Genomic DNA, 14,819 nt, shown 5'->3' with positions numbered 1-14,819 from the left:
ACAAGAAGTTGCGTATGTTGATGAGAACTATCAGATTGGGAAAGACGTCAGAGCAGTGGTGACAATAAATCTAAGAAAAAAAGGCTAGAGTCGATCAGTGGGAAAAGAGGTTCCATGATACTCGAGCATGAGAAAATGCTTTAAAAAAGAGCTTGGTTGAGAGCCAAAATGAGAAGGAGATGTTAGTAGCTCAAGTAGCAAAGTTAGAAAAGGCACTACATCAGTGTCGTGGTTATAACTTCGACATTGAATTAAGGGCTAGCCTGAGCAGGATTGAGGATTTGAAAGGAAAGGTAGAAGAACTTAAGATCAAGGCCATCGAACTGTGAACTACTTAATTGAATTCCTTGAGTCAAATAATGGGTAGTGGAAGGAGTAGCTTCGATGATCGCAAGACTAGGTCAAAGATAAGGATTACGTCATGGGCGAAGCTGTGGCTCAAATACGAGAAGTGGCCGATCATCTCTGCACCTTAGCGCTTCAGCCGACGTGCTAAGTGTGAAATATGAGTTAGAGTCGACTAGGGTCTTGAGTTGGCTTGGCTTCTTAAGAGGGTTAAAACTTTGAGCATCAAGGCAAAGCCGTATATATGATCTATTTTATGTAAAGGATTTTGTTTTCTAATAAAGTTATTCTAATTGGAATTGGATCTGAATCGACGCTTTTTAGTTTTGCATTCATCTTATGCATTTGTATTTCATCACATCATATGCATTAAATTTCGCAAAGGAACCCTAATTAATTAGAAATCATATTATAGTTACCTCGAACATCACTATTACACAAGAAGAAAACCAAAGTTATGGATCAAAGGTTGGAAAAATGGAACAAATGCGTATGAATTGTAGGATCACCGCAAGTGTAGATGCAAAAATAGTTGAATAAAATCCAACAGATATGAGGGATCGATGCTAGAATCTCAAAGGAATATGATGAACCAATTGACCCGATTCATCGTTGGAGGGCCGAAAAGGGAAGAGCCCCATGATCAATATCGGGACGACAAGTGAGGACTTGCTTACCCTCCGTGTTTCACCCCAATGAATACCCAAGCATCACTTCAAAGGGTGTCTATCAATATTAGCCCCAATGTCAGACTGGTACTTCGGCACCAATAAATTTCCCAACGGGCTCGTGTTCCAACCCTGAAGATAATCGGGCAAATCCTATAGTCCCTGACCTTAATGATATAGCAAAAGCGGGAAGGGCAAGAGCAGAACTCGCAAAGCAACTGGAAGACCTATACAAATGGCTGGAGGAGAAATTCAAGGCGTTGGAAAGTGTTGATTATCATTGTGGAGTGGGTGCTAAGGAGTTAAGCTTGGTCCCAGATTTGGTACTCCCTCCAAAGTTCAAAATATCAGAGTTTGAAAAATATAATGGGACTAGCTGCCCTAAGGCCTACATTACAATGTTCTGTCGAGGGATGACAGGATATGTCAACAATGATCAGTTGTTAATTCACCGTTTTCAGGATAGTTTGACTAGGGCTACGGCCAAATGGTACAATCAGCTAAATCACACCCAAGTTAAATCATGGAAGGACTTAGCACAGGCCTTCATGAAACAGTATGGCCATGTGATGGACATAGCACCTGACAGGATCAAGTTATAGAACATGGAGAAAAATCTGAGTAAAAGTTTCAGGAAATATGCTCAGAGGTGGAGGGAAGTCGCTACACAAGTCCAACCGCCACTTCTGGAAAAAAAAACAACCATGCTCTTCATTAATACCTTGAAAGCACCTTTTATTAATCACATGCTGGGAAGCGCAACTAAAGTTTCGCAGACATAGTGATGTCCGGTGAAATGATAGAGAATGCGATAAGTTGTGAAAAGATAGAGGCTGGGGAAAGCACCAGGAGGTCGGCCCCAAAGAAAAGAGAAAATGAGGTCAGCAATGTGAGCATAGGTTATGCAAAACCAATCACGGTAAACCAACCAAGAACGGTAGCTACAGCCATAAAGCCTCACAAGACAAGAGCCTAATACAAAGCAAAACATGGAGAAGCCCCGTTTACTCCCATTCCAATAACGTATTAAGAGTCGTACAAAAGTCTATTTGATGCACACGTTGTTTCCCCTTTCTACTTAAAACCAATGCAACCCCCATACCCCAAGTGGTATGACGATGTGCTCAATGTGAATACCATGCAGGAATCACGGGACACTCGATAGAGAATTGCACCTCTTTTAAAAGGTTAATCGAAAGGCTCATGAAAATAGGTGTTGTGAAATTCGATGATGCACCTGGTGTAGGAAATCCATTGCCCAATCATACTGATAATAGGGTAAATGCAATAGTCGAGAATACGGGGAAAAGAATCAACTTGAATGTTGTGGAAGTGAAAACCTTGTTGAGAAAGGTTTGGAAGGAAATGGTGGAAAGAGGGTTAATCACGCAAATTCTGAGATGCAAGGAACTATAGTGAGTTCCACAATGAGAGAGATCACGAGATTGGAAGATGCAATGAATTCAGAGCCCTGGTATAGGGTCTAATGGACAACAAATAGCTGGAGTTCTTTGAATTTACCGAAGGAGAAGATGTATGCACCTTAGAGGAGGGCAATAGAGAAGGTCTTTGAGGTCAATCACCCAGTGGTGATCATCTCATGATCAAGAATCAATGAAGCTGGAACAAAAATGGCACTGAGAGTTGTAATTCAGAAACCCGTGGCTTTTCCTTATAAGGATAGCAAAAGGCTGCCCTGGAATTATAACTGCAATGTGGCAGTCCTGGGAGAGGAAAGTACGAACATCACAAAAGCCAAACCTGTAAAAAGGAAATCCTTGAGATCGAACATGGGGGAGAAAAATTAGGACCACTGGTTAATGAGCCGGTAATGGAGAACGAAGCTAAGGAGTTTTTAAAATTCCTAAAACATAGTGAGTATATTGCTGTGGAACAATTGCACAAGTAGCCGGCATGCATATTGGTACTGGCTTGACTCTTAAACTCAAAGGTACACTGTAACGCGCTATGTAACACCCTAAACCTGGCCCAGACGTTATGGCCGAATCTGACGTGTTACATTGAAGTGTTTTAGCGAAAACCGTGTTTTCATTGAAAACCCTTCTTAAACAAAAGAAACCTTAATAAACACACCTTTCAGTTGCAAAAGCCTTATTTTAAGCATTTGATTTAAGAAAACTTATCATTTAGAAATTAAGTTGCAGAAACATAGAAAACATACTATAATTTAGAAAACCCATGTTCAACTTCTTATAATTACAATGGAAATAATAATATTTCAAGTAATAATAGCATAATGAAAACCTTATTACAATCTAGTCTGAAACATACTTAATAAAATAAAACATATAAGCTTTAAAAAAGTCCAATTAAAATGGCCTATCTGCCTAGTACATATTCTTATGGCCCACTAGGCCCAATTCACCTTTATATGGCCCATTAGGCCCAAATCATATTATACTCATGCTCACATACACATTTTCTAACACATAGCATCACTTATCAATCTTTGCCTATTATTGGCCCAATAGCCCATCGTGCCCATTTAGCCAATTCCACCCATTTGGTCAACTTTCAACCCAAGTCCACAGAATCGCCCATGGGCCTTAGGCAACCTATCGGTTTATTCTCCACGAGTGTTCACAAGACTGTGTGACTACTGTAGCCTAACTTTCGGCTTTTCGACATTTCGGCTTTTGCCGATTCATTGTGTGTGTGCAGTGTATGTACACACATGGTAAGCAAGCGTGGTGCAATCTCCTTAGCCCAAACCTACAATCGATATCACTCAAAGATTAATCTTAAATACTTATCGAATACTTTACCAAAAGTCAGAATCTCACTTAACCTTACCTTGAACACAAATCCCAAATAGCTTCTCCTTGATCACTACTCCTTAGATCTGCATTAATCTTAACTATTAACCCGAAATAGTAGATGACTCATATCCAACACAAGTCACCTTACCTTAACTATGAACATTCAGCCAACCAAGATCAAGAGCACTTATTAAAGCCTCTCACCGGAGGAACAAATTAGCAGAGATCCAAGGATTGAGATTCGTTACCTATTCCTACCCAAAACCAATTAGAAGAAGTGAGGGACTGTATACTCAATACTTAGAAAAACCCGATTATGAGAACAAAGCACTTACACTAGGCTTGACCGTTTAGAAAGGGTACTGGAGGCACCAAGAGTATTCAGCCAAGAAGGATTCTACCCGTGTGATTTGTATGGTAAAAGAGAGTTATTTGGCTCCAAGGAAAAGAAAGAAAAGTCAAGAATGAGGTAGAGGAAGAATTTTTTTTTTTTAATTAAAAAAAAGTTTTTTTCCCTTTTAAATTTTCCTTTTCCCTTTAAAAATTTTTTTTTTTTCCCAAAATTTCCAAAAAAAAAAAAATTAAAATTTTTTAAAAAAATTTTTTTTTCAAAAAAGGGGGGAAAAAAAAATTTTTAAAAAAAAAAAAAATTTTAAAAAAAAAAAAAAAAAAAAAAAAAAAAAAGGGAAATTTAAAATTCCCAAAAAAAAAAAACCAAAAAAAAAAAAAAAAAAAAAAAAAATTTTTTTTTTTTTAAAAAAAAAAAAAATTTTTAATTGGGGAAAAAAAAAATTTTAAAAGGGGTTTTTTAAAAAAAATTTTAAAAAAAATTTCCAAAAAAAACCCAAAAAAAAGGATCCAAAATAAAAAAAACCCTTTTTAAAAAAACCCAAAAAAAAATTTGGAAAAAATTTAATTTTTTTTCCCCCCAAAAAAAAACCGAAGAAAAAATTTTTTAAAAAATTTTTAAAAAATTTTTGGCCCAAAAATTTTAATTAAATTTTTTCCCCTTTTTTTAAAAATTTTTCCCCCTTTTTTTTTAAATTTTTTAAAATTAAAAATTTTAAAAAAAAGGGGGGAAAGGGAAACCCGGGGAAAAAAACCTTTTTCCCCCTTTAGGAAAAAAATTTTAATTCAAATTTTAAAAAGAAAATTTTTTCCCCTTTTAAAAAGAAATTTTTAATAACCAAAGGGTTTAAAAAATTTTCCCTTAAAAAAAAAAAATTTTTTAAAAAAAAAATAATTTCCAAAAATTTTAAACCCCCAAATTTTTCCAAAAATTAAAAAGGCAAAAAAAAATTTTCTCCCTTTAAAATTTTAAATTTTTAAAAAAAAAATTTTTCCCTTTTTAAAAAAATTTTTTCCCTTTAAAAAATTTTTTTAAACCCCAAAAAAAAATCATTTCCAAATTTAATTTTTTTTTTCCAAACCTTTTTTTTTTTTTTTTTCCAAAAAATTTTTTATAAAATTTATTTTAAAAAGGGGCCTTTCCCCCCCCTTTTTTTTTTTTTTTTTTTAAAATTTTTGGGAAAAACCCAAAATTTCCCTTTTTTTTTAAAAATTTTTAAAAAAATTTTTTTTAAACCCCAAAAAAACCCCCCCCCCTTTTGAATTAAAAAAAAAAAATTAAAAATTTTTTTAAAAAAAAAAAAAAAATTTTTTTTAAAAAAATTTCAAAAAACCCTAAAGAAATTTAAAAAAACTTGAAATTTTTCCAAAAAATTAAAAATTTTGGTTGGTTTTTAAAAATTTTTCCCCCTTTTTTTTAAAAAAAATTTTAAAATTTGGGGTTTTCCCCCCCCTTTTCCTTTAAAAAAATTTCTTTTAAAAAAAAACCTTTTAAAATTTTTTTCCCAAAAAACCTTTTTTAAAAAAAAAAAAAAAAAAAAAAATTTAAATTTTTTTAAATTTTTTCTTTTTTTTCCTTTTCCTTTTTTTTTTTCATTAAATTTTAAAAACCCTTAAAAAATTTTTAAACCCCAAAAAAATTTTTTTAAAAAATTTTAATCCTTTGAAATTTTTTTAAAAATAAAAAAAAAAAAAAAAAAGGGGGGAAAAATTTTCCAAAATTTTTTAAATTTTCCCCTTTGGTGTTTTTTCCCCCCCCCCCCAAAAAAAAAAAAAAAAAAAATTGGGAAAAAAAAAAATTTTTTTAATTTTCCAAAATTTTAAACCCCCCCAAATTTTGGGGGGCCCAAAAATTTAATTTAAATTTTTAAAAAAAAAAGGGAAACCAAAAAGGGGGAAAAAAAAAAGGGGAAATTTTTTAAATTTAAAAAAAAAATTTTTGGGAAAAGGGAAAAAAAAATTTTTTTCCCAAAACCCTTGGAATTTTGGGTTTAAAATAAAAAATTAAAAAAAAAGGGGGGGTAATTTTTTTAAAAACCCCCCTTTAAAAAAACCCAATTTCCCCCAAAAAAAATTTTAAGGTTAAAAAAAATTTTTTTAAAAAACCCCCAAAAAAAAATTAAAAACCAAAAAAAAAATTTTTAAAAAACCAAAAATTTTTTAAAAAAAAATTTTTAAAACCCCCCCAAAACCCATTTTAAAAAAAAAATTTAAAAATTTTTTTAAAAACCTTTTCCCCCCCCCAAATTTTTCCCCCCCCCAAAAAAAAAAAAAAACCAAAATTTAAAAAAAAAAAAAAAATTTTTTAACCCCAAAAGCCCACCCCCTTTTTTTTTTTTCCCCCCCGGAAAAATAAAAAAAAAAAAAATTTAACCCTTTGGCCCCTTTGGGGTTTTAAAAAATCCTTTTTTTTGGGGGCCCCTTTTTTCCCTTTTTCCCCCTTTTCCAAAAAACCCAAAAACCAAAAAAATTTTTAAAAAAACCCCCAAAAAAAAAAACCTTTAAATAAAAAATTTTAAAAACCTTTCCCTTTTAATTTAAAAACCTTTCTTTTGACCCAAAAAAACCCCCCAAAAAAATTTTTAAAATTTTTTTAAATTTTTTAAAAAAAAAATAAAAAAAAACCCAAAAAAAAAAAAAATTTTTAAAAAAAAAAAAAAATTAAAAAAAAATTTTTAAATTAAAAAAAAAAAAAAATTTAAAAATTTAAAAAAATTTTTTTTTCCCCCAAAATTTTAAAAATTTTAAACCCCTTTGGGGGCCCAAAAAAAAAGGGTTAAAAAAGGGAAAAAAGGGGAAAAATTTTTTTTAAAAAAAGGAAAAAAAGGGTTTTTAAAATTTTTTAAAAAAGGTTTTGGGGAAAAAATTTTTTTTGAAAAAATTTTGCAATTTTAAAGAAAAAAAAAATTTTTAAAAAAATTTAAAAAATTTTTTTTAAAAAATTTAAATTTTTTAAATTTTTGGGGTTTTTAACCCCTTTTTTTCCAAAAAAAACCTTTTTTTTTTCCCCCCAAAAAAGGCCAAAAATTTTTTTAAAAAAAAACCCCAAAAAATTTTTTAAATTTTTTTTTAAAAATTTTAAAAGGGGGGAAAAACCCCCAAAAAAATTTTAAAAAAAAAAAATTTTTTTCCCCAAATTTTTGGGGAAACCCAGGCCTTTTTTTAAAATTTTTTCCCCCAAACCCTTTTTAAAAAAAAAACCCCCAAAAAATTTTTTTTGGGGGTTTTTTCAAAATTTTTTCCACCCTTTTTAAAAAAAAACCCCCCCCAAAAAAACCCCCCAAAAACCTTAAACCAAAAAAAATTTAAAAAATTTTTTTCCACCTTAAATTTTTAAAACCTTTTTAAAAACCTAAAATTTTCCTTTTTTTTCCCACTTTTGGGAAAAAAAGGGGAAAACCCAAAAATAAGGCCTTTTTTTTTTTCCCCTTAAAAATTTAAAAAAAAAACAAAATTTTAAAACCCCCAATTTTTTTAAAAACCAAAAAAAAAAAAAAAAAGATCCAAACCCCCCCCCCCAAAAAAAAAAAAAGGGAAAAAATTTTTTTTGGTTTTTAAAAAATTTTAAAAACCTTTTTCCCAAAAAAAAAATTTTCAAAATTTAAAAATTTCATTTTAAAAAAATTTTTAAAAATTTTTAAAACCAAAAAAAAATTTTTTTTTCCCCCTTAAACCCACTCCCCAAAAATTTAAAAAAACCCCAATTCCCCCAAAAATTTAAATTTTAAATTTTAAACCCCCCAAAAAAACCCCTTAAACCAAAAAAAAAAAAATTTTAAGGGTTTTTTTAAAAAAGGGAAAAAATAAAAAAAAAAAAAACCCAAAAAAAATTTAACATAAAAAGGGGTTTTTTTAAAAAAAAAAAAAAAAAAAAATTTTTTTTTTTTGGGAATTTTAAAAAAAATTCCAAAAAAAATTTTTTTTTAAAAAAAAATTTTTAAAAAATTTTTAATTTTTTATTAAAAAAATGGTTTTTTTCCCCAAAAAAAATTTTTTCCCAAAAAAAAACCCAAAAAATTTTTTTTTAAAAAAAAAAAAATTTGGCAAATTTTTTTTTAAAAAAAAAAAAAAAATTTTTCAAAAAAATTTTTTAAAATTTTCCCAAATTTTAAAAAAATTTTCCCAAAATTTTTTTTTTTAAAAAAATTTAAAATTTTTCCCAAAAAAATTTTTTCCTTTTTCTTTTTAAAATTTTTGGGGAAAAAAAAATTTAATAATTTAAAAACCCCCTTTTAAACCCAAAAAACCCCATGCATATAGCCTACTAGGCCCAATCTTATTTAAATGGCCCATCGGCCCAGTTCATATTCTTATGACCCATCGATACGAACCGCCTCGGGAGAGTCGAGTCGTATCTTGAGTTGCCGATCGTCTCACGAGAAAGTATCGTTCAATTCACTTTTGAAATGAAGTTGATGGAAAAAATAGGACGGAAACTATGTATAATGGTTCTATGATGGTTTATGGATAAGAATAATATGAATATTCGCTAAATTGGAAGGAAAAGTGAAAGAAGTAAATAGATGATGGATATGGAAGAAAAGGGTTCTTAAAGCAAGCACGAACCAATATTAGAAAATATCACCCAAAATGCTTATAGGCTTTCAAGGTGAAGGATGAAAGTGATAAACCTCGACCGCTACTTAGCAAAGTAGGAACCTCGGTATATGGGTGAACGCCACACTATTTGATAGTGATAAGTTCGGGATAGTGAAGAACGGGTTGCGCCACTAGGCTTCCTAGATAAGCCAACGAAGTCCTCAACAAAATATGAGAAAGAAATCTCACAAATTCCATAAAAGTTTAACAAAGTTTCATTAAGTGAAAAGTCTAACCTCTTACAAATGAAATAACATATATTTATAGCCTAAATAAAAGTAGGTGAATGGACAAGCTTAGAAGCTAAGAAATTGGACATAAACACCTAGATAATTCTAGAAGAAAAATCATGAATATCAATGAATGTGCAGCCCTTTAATGTTCCATCATCCCCTTGGCGAATGAAGCTTTAATGCACCTTGAATACTTGAATGGTTAGCTTGAAAATGCATGGATCATGCATGAAACGTCCCAATGTATGTTCCTCAATAAATTCGGTCCATGAACCTTCAAAACATGAACATTAAATAGCCCCTACTTGCATGAACGTCTCAGTACATGTACTCCCTTAAATGCCGTCCATTGAACCTCAATTCTACATACACCTCTTCATACATTGCACCAAGCCGTACATGAACTTGCATTAATTTCCTTCCATGCATGCATGTGTACCGTCAAAGGGATTGGATCTTCTAGATACATTCATGCATGAATCTTCATCATTCATGTAACCGAATGTGCATTTGAACCCAAGCATTCATGTATTTTGTGCATTCATGTATTTGGCAAATACATGAACTTGTAAACACCTTGAATCTGGTCATACATGCACCTAATTAAATGTTGTTCATTCATGCATGTGGGATGTCCAAAAAGATGTTTCTTCAAGCATTCATTCTGCCGTCCATGAGCATTGTACCTACAAGAAATAAAACAATTCATAAGACATCATGTGAACACACATAAATTTAGCACAATGTGAACACATTTAAGTTATGTGATATCTATGACATATTAATAACAAATATTAATATAAGACAAGTTTAATGCTTAAATAAATATGTGCAAATTTTATTTAATGCATTAAAGAAAAACCGAGTTAAACTAAAATGAGCTAAGCTTTAGCTCGTGAGCTAAAGTTGAGTGAGATTAAACTCTAGTAAGTGAGCTAAGGTTTAGCTCGTGAGCTGAATATGAGCTAGGAGTGAGCTCGGTTTAGCTCGGCAAGTTGGATTGAGCTCGAATAAGTGGATTTGAGCTGGACGAGCTAGTGGAGCTGGAAACGAGCTTGGATCAGCTTGCCAACATGTCAATGCTCGGCTTGCAGGCTTGTTCGATGAAGTTTATGGGCGTGCTCGATCACCCACTAGGCCCAATTCACCTTCATATGGCCCATTAGGCCCAAATCATATTATACTCATGCTCACATACAAATTTTTCTAACACATAGCATCACTTATAAATCTTTGCATATTATGGGCCCAACACCCATCAAGCCCATTTAGCCCATTCGCCCATTTGGCCAACTCTCAACCCAAGTCCATGGAATCGCTTGGGCCTCAAGAAACCTATTGGTTTCCTCTCCATGAGTGTTCGTGCACTGTGTGACTACCGTAGCCCAACTTTCAGCTACTCGACATTTCAGCTTTTCGACTTTTCAGCATTTTAGCTAATGTTGATTCATTGTGTGTGTGCAGTGTATGTACACACCTGGTAAGCAAGCATGGTGTGATCTCCTTAGCCCAAACCTACAATTGATATCACTCAAAGATTAATCTCACATACTTATCGAATACTTTACCAAAAGTCGGAATCTCACCTTAACCTTACCTTGAACACAAATCCCAAATAGCTTCTCCTTGATCATGTACTCCTTAGATCTGCATTAATCTTAACTATTAACCCGAATAATAGATGACTCTATGCAACACAAGTCCCTTACCTTAACTATGAACATTGCCAACCAACATCAAGAGCACTTACCAAAGTCTCTCACCGAGAGCAAATCCACATAGATCCAAGGATGAGATTAGTTACCTATTCCTACCCAAACTGATTAGAAGAAGTGAGGATGTATACTCAATACTTAGGAAAACCCGATTATGAGAACAAAGCACTTACACTAGGCTTGACCGATTAGAAAGGTATGGCGGCACTAAGAGTATTCGCCAAGAAAGTTTCTACCGTGTGATTTTTATGGTAAAAGAGAGTTATTCAGCTCAAGGAAAAAGAAAGAAAAGTCAGCAATGAGGTAGAGGAAGAATAAAATTTGGCACAAGGAAGAAGAAAAGAAACAAAGCCTCGGTTTTCGGCTTTTAGAGAAAAGAGTTTCGGTAATAGGGTGAAGAAAATTCGACATGAGCTTCATACCCTAGCATTCGACACCTATTTATAAGCCTTATAGCCAAATTTTTCCCATGCCCAATTCCTATTCGGCTCCATCACTTCTCCTTCTCATCTCCTCGTTTTTCTCCGATAACCCTTGATCCTTTCCTTAATTTTCTCTCCTCAACACTACCCTTAGAGTCTACTTTCATGCCACTTCCATCCTTCTAGAAGGCCAAAATTAAACTCTTAAAAACACTAAGCTAGGATTCGAACCTTGGACCTCCTTGCTAGCTATTAACGCCACCCCTCTACACTCTAAGTGGCGTCACTTAGCCACTCTTCTACAAGGCTTTTTGATACTATTTTCCCCTAACTTTATTTAAAAGCCCAACTACTTGCCAGCCCTGATTCTTTTAATATCTAAAATATAATTTCATTTATTCCTAGGTTCGAAATCAAGCCTTAACTAAGACCTACTAAAATTATTGATTGGATAAGAATATTAAACACAATTTTTATCAAAATCGAAACAACGAAGGTTCGGGATTTTGGGATTTTCGGTGCGTTACACGCTATGATAAACCATAATATATACATGTTTTTACCCTATGCTCGATATATTTTTGGAAGGATTATCATAAGATTTAATGAATTTGATACTTCTAATTTGTTAATTTCATGTTTTACACTCAGGAGAGCTTAGGATAGCAAAAAGAGTGAGAAATGAACTAAGAAAGGACAAATTGGGCCTAATTTAGTGTTTCACACGGCCTAGGCACTTCCACACGGGTAATCCACACACCCATGTATGACACACGGGCAGGCCACACCCTCATGTGCCATGGCCATGTCAACATTAAACCAAGTCAAAATTACAGACGGCCTGAGCACCTTCACACGGGCGTGGCGCACGGTCGTGTCCCTGTCGAGCCAAAGTCTAATTCTATTCGAAAAAGGCTAATTTTGGGCTATTTTGGGCATTCCAAAGTCTATATAAACACCCTAGAAGAGGATCAAAGGTAGGACACAGAGTAGAAATCAGAAAATACTCAAGGATAGCCATTGAAATTTGCTCGGAAGTAGGATCTCATTCAAGACTGAATATCTCCATTCAATTTCCTTAGAAGTTCTTTGGGTTTCTTTATGTTTTGATATTTTCCCAATTTCAAGATGTTTTCCTCTATCGTTATGAACTTAACTCCCTAAATACCTAAGGGAGATGAAACCTAAGACAAATCTTATTACTATTTGAATTATATGATAAATACTTCTTATTCTTGATTGTGAGATTTAATCCTTGTTTTAATGTTTTAAGATATTAATTCGGTTTTGATGTGCTTATTCACTGGAGCAAAAGTCCCTATTTAAGATTAGATCGTTCATAATTAAACGGAGTTGCATGCAATCCTAGAGATAGGACAACATAAATCTCTGGATTAGACTTAAATCTAATAAGGAATCCATAGATCGAGTTAATGCGACAATAGGGTTTTAATTAGAAAGAGATTTCGATTAATTAACCTAGAGTCGTTATTCTTAGTCTCGGAGAGATATTGACATAACTCGAGGATTTCTATGGAATAAGTCAAGTGAATAAATTGTCTAATTCGAAGTGATAAGTAAAGTCTAGGTGGATTCTTCCTTAGGTATTGTCTCTCCATCGGTTTTCTAAAAAGTATTTTCCAATTTTTATCTCGTCATAATTTTAGTTAATTAGATAATTAGTCTTAGTTTAAAACATTCTCTTAATTGTTAGGCTAGATAATAAAAAGTTAACAATTACTAGTACTTTTAGTCTTTGTGGATACGATATTTCGGTCTCACCATAACCATTCTACTGTTCGATAGGTGCGCTTGGCTTAGTCGAATTTTTAGTTAGTTTAGCAACCATCAATTTTGTAGCGTCGTTGCCGGGGACTACGATATTAGGAACACTTGATTTTTATTACTTAAGCCATTTTTACTTTTATTGCAATTTACTTTTTATTTTTAGTTTAATTTTTCTTTTCTAAATTTTTCTTTTTAATTGCTTCTGGAAGGTGTCTTTAGTATATGACTAGAAGGAACCCATTAGGACCTTTGCATTTTGACAGTGAGATCGAGAGCATAGCTCGCGGAAACCGAAGAGAAATAAGGTGAAGTCTACAATACATAGAGGAAGAGTGAGAGGACAATATCCATACTACGACCAAGGAGATAACTGATAATCAGAATAATCTGCTACCTCCTATGGTTGCTGCAAATCCAGTAAATCAAGATCCCACTCCTCGTACTATGTATGATTATGATAAACCTACTTTAACAGGAACTGAATCGAGTATAGTTAGACCTACTGTTGCTGCAAATAATTTTGAACTGAAACCTAACACTATTCAAATGATACAATAGTTTGTTCAGTTTGATGGTTTGCAAGACGAGGATCCAAACACTCATTTAGCAAATTTATGGAATTCTGTGACACCTTTAAGATTAATGACATTTTTTACGATGCGATTCGCCTTCTGTTGTTTCCCTTTTCATTAAGGAATAAGGCTAAACAGTGGTTGAACTCTTTACCATGAGGATCAATCACTACTTGGGAGCAAATGACCGAAAAATTTTTACTCAAATATTTTTCGCTGACTAAAATGGCTAAATTAAGGAATGATATCTCTTCTTTTGTGCAAATGGATTTAGAAATACTATATGATGCATGGAAAAGATACAAGGATTTATTGAGAAGGTGCCCTCACCATGGATTACCTTTATGGCTACAGGTTCAAACTTTCTACAATGGTTTGAATCCCTCAATGAGACAGATGGTCAATGCAGTGGCCAGTGGAACCTTAAATAATAAAACACCTGAAGAGGCTTGTGTGTTCATTGAAGAGATGTCACTAAATAATTGCAACGTCCCCACGCCCGAGACCATCACCAGAGTCGAGCTTGAGGGGTTACCGAACATAATTTATCAATTTAAGAACTTCAAATCATTTGTTTCTACATTCACAGCTTTCTAGCTACTCGTGTCACAGTTACAAGAAAAATCATATCTCGAGTTACAAAACTCGAAATCAAGATCCGTAAATTTTCACTGAATCTAGACTCATTTATCTATTTACTAATTTTTTCTATAATTTTTATTGGGCCAATTAGTACAGTTTATTAATTAAAGTATCCCTGTTTCAGGTTCATCGCTCGACCTCGTGTATTACGAATCAGATATATCTCTATAAAAATTTCAATGACTATGAGGTTTGTTTCTATTAAAACTAGACTAAATAAGGAATTTTTACATATAAATAAAAACTTCTAATTATTTTAGTAAAATTTATTATGAATTTTTAAAGTCAGAATAGGGATCTAGAAATCACTCTGGGCCTATTTCGTAAAAGTTTAAATATCTCATAAAATATAATTTATATTCCTGTTTTGTTCAATCCATATGAAAATAGACTCATTAAGCTTCAATTTCATAACTTACTCATCATTTATTTCTATTTATACTATTTTTAGTGATTTTTCAAATTCATGTCATTGCTGCAGCAATATTCTGTTTTAAGGCAAGTTTCATCTTTCCATGAATTTTTATGAACTAGATAACCTGTTAAACTTCCATGATATCAAACATGATCTAAATTAGCCATCACCATGACTTATCAATATCAAACATTTTCTCAACCAAACATGGGCATATCATAAAATTATTTACACAAAATAGGTATATTGCTATACATGCCATACTTAAGTAGTTGTACAAGCCATTTACCAA

General features: G+C 32.4%; 1 non-coding gene across 1 annotated transcript; it reads right to left on the bottom strand.

Annotated features, from left to right (window-relative positions):
* Nucleotides 1-13,701: 13,701 nt before the first annotated feature.
* LOC128289274 (small nucleolar RNA R71) lies at nucleotides 13,702-13,808 on the bottom strand. The gene has a single exon (XR_008278917.1). It is a non-coding gene; the product is annotated as a small nucleolar RNA R71 (small nucleolar RNA).
* Nucleotides 13,809-14,819: the final 1,011 nt, after the last annotated feature.

The sequence above is a fragment of the Gossypium arboreum genome, unplaced genomic scaffold (genome assembly GCF_025698485.1).
Source record: "Gossypium arboreum isolate Shixiya-1 unplaced genomic scaffold, ASM2569848v2 Contig00950, whole genome shotgun sequence".
In the NCBI taxonomy this organism is placed as follows: domain Eukaryota; kingdom Viridiplantae; phylum Streptophyta; class Magnoliopsida; order Malvales; family Malvaceae; genus Gossypium; species Gossypium arboreum.
This window is presented reverse-complemented; position numbering and strand designations above follow the sequence as displayed.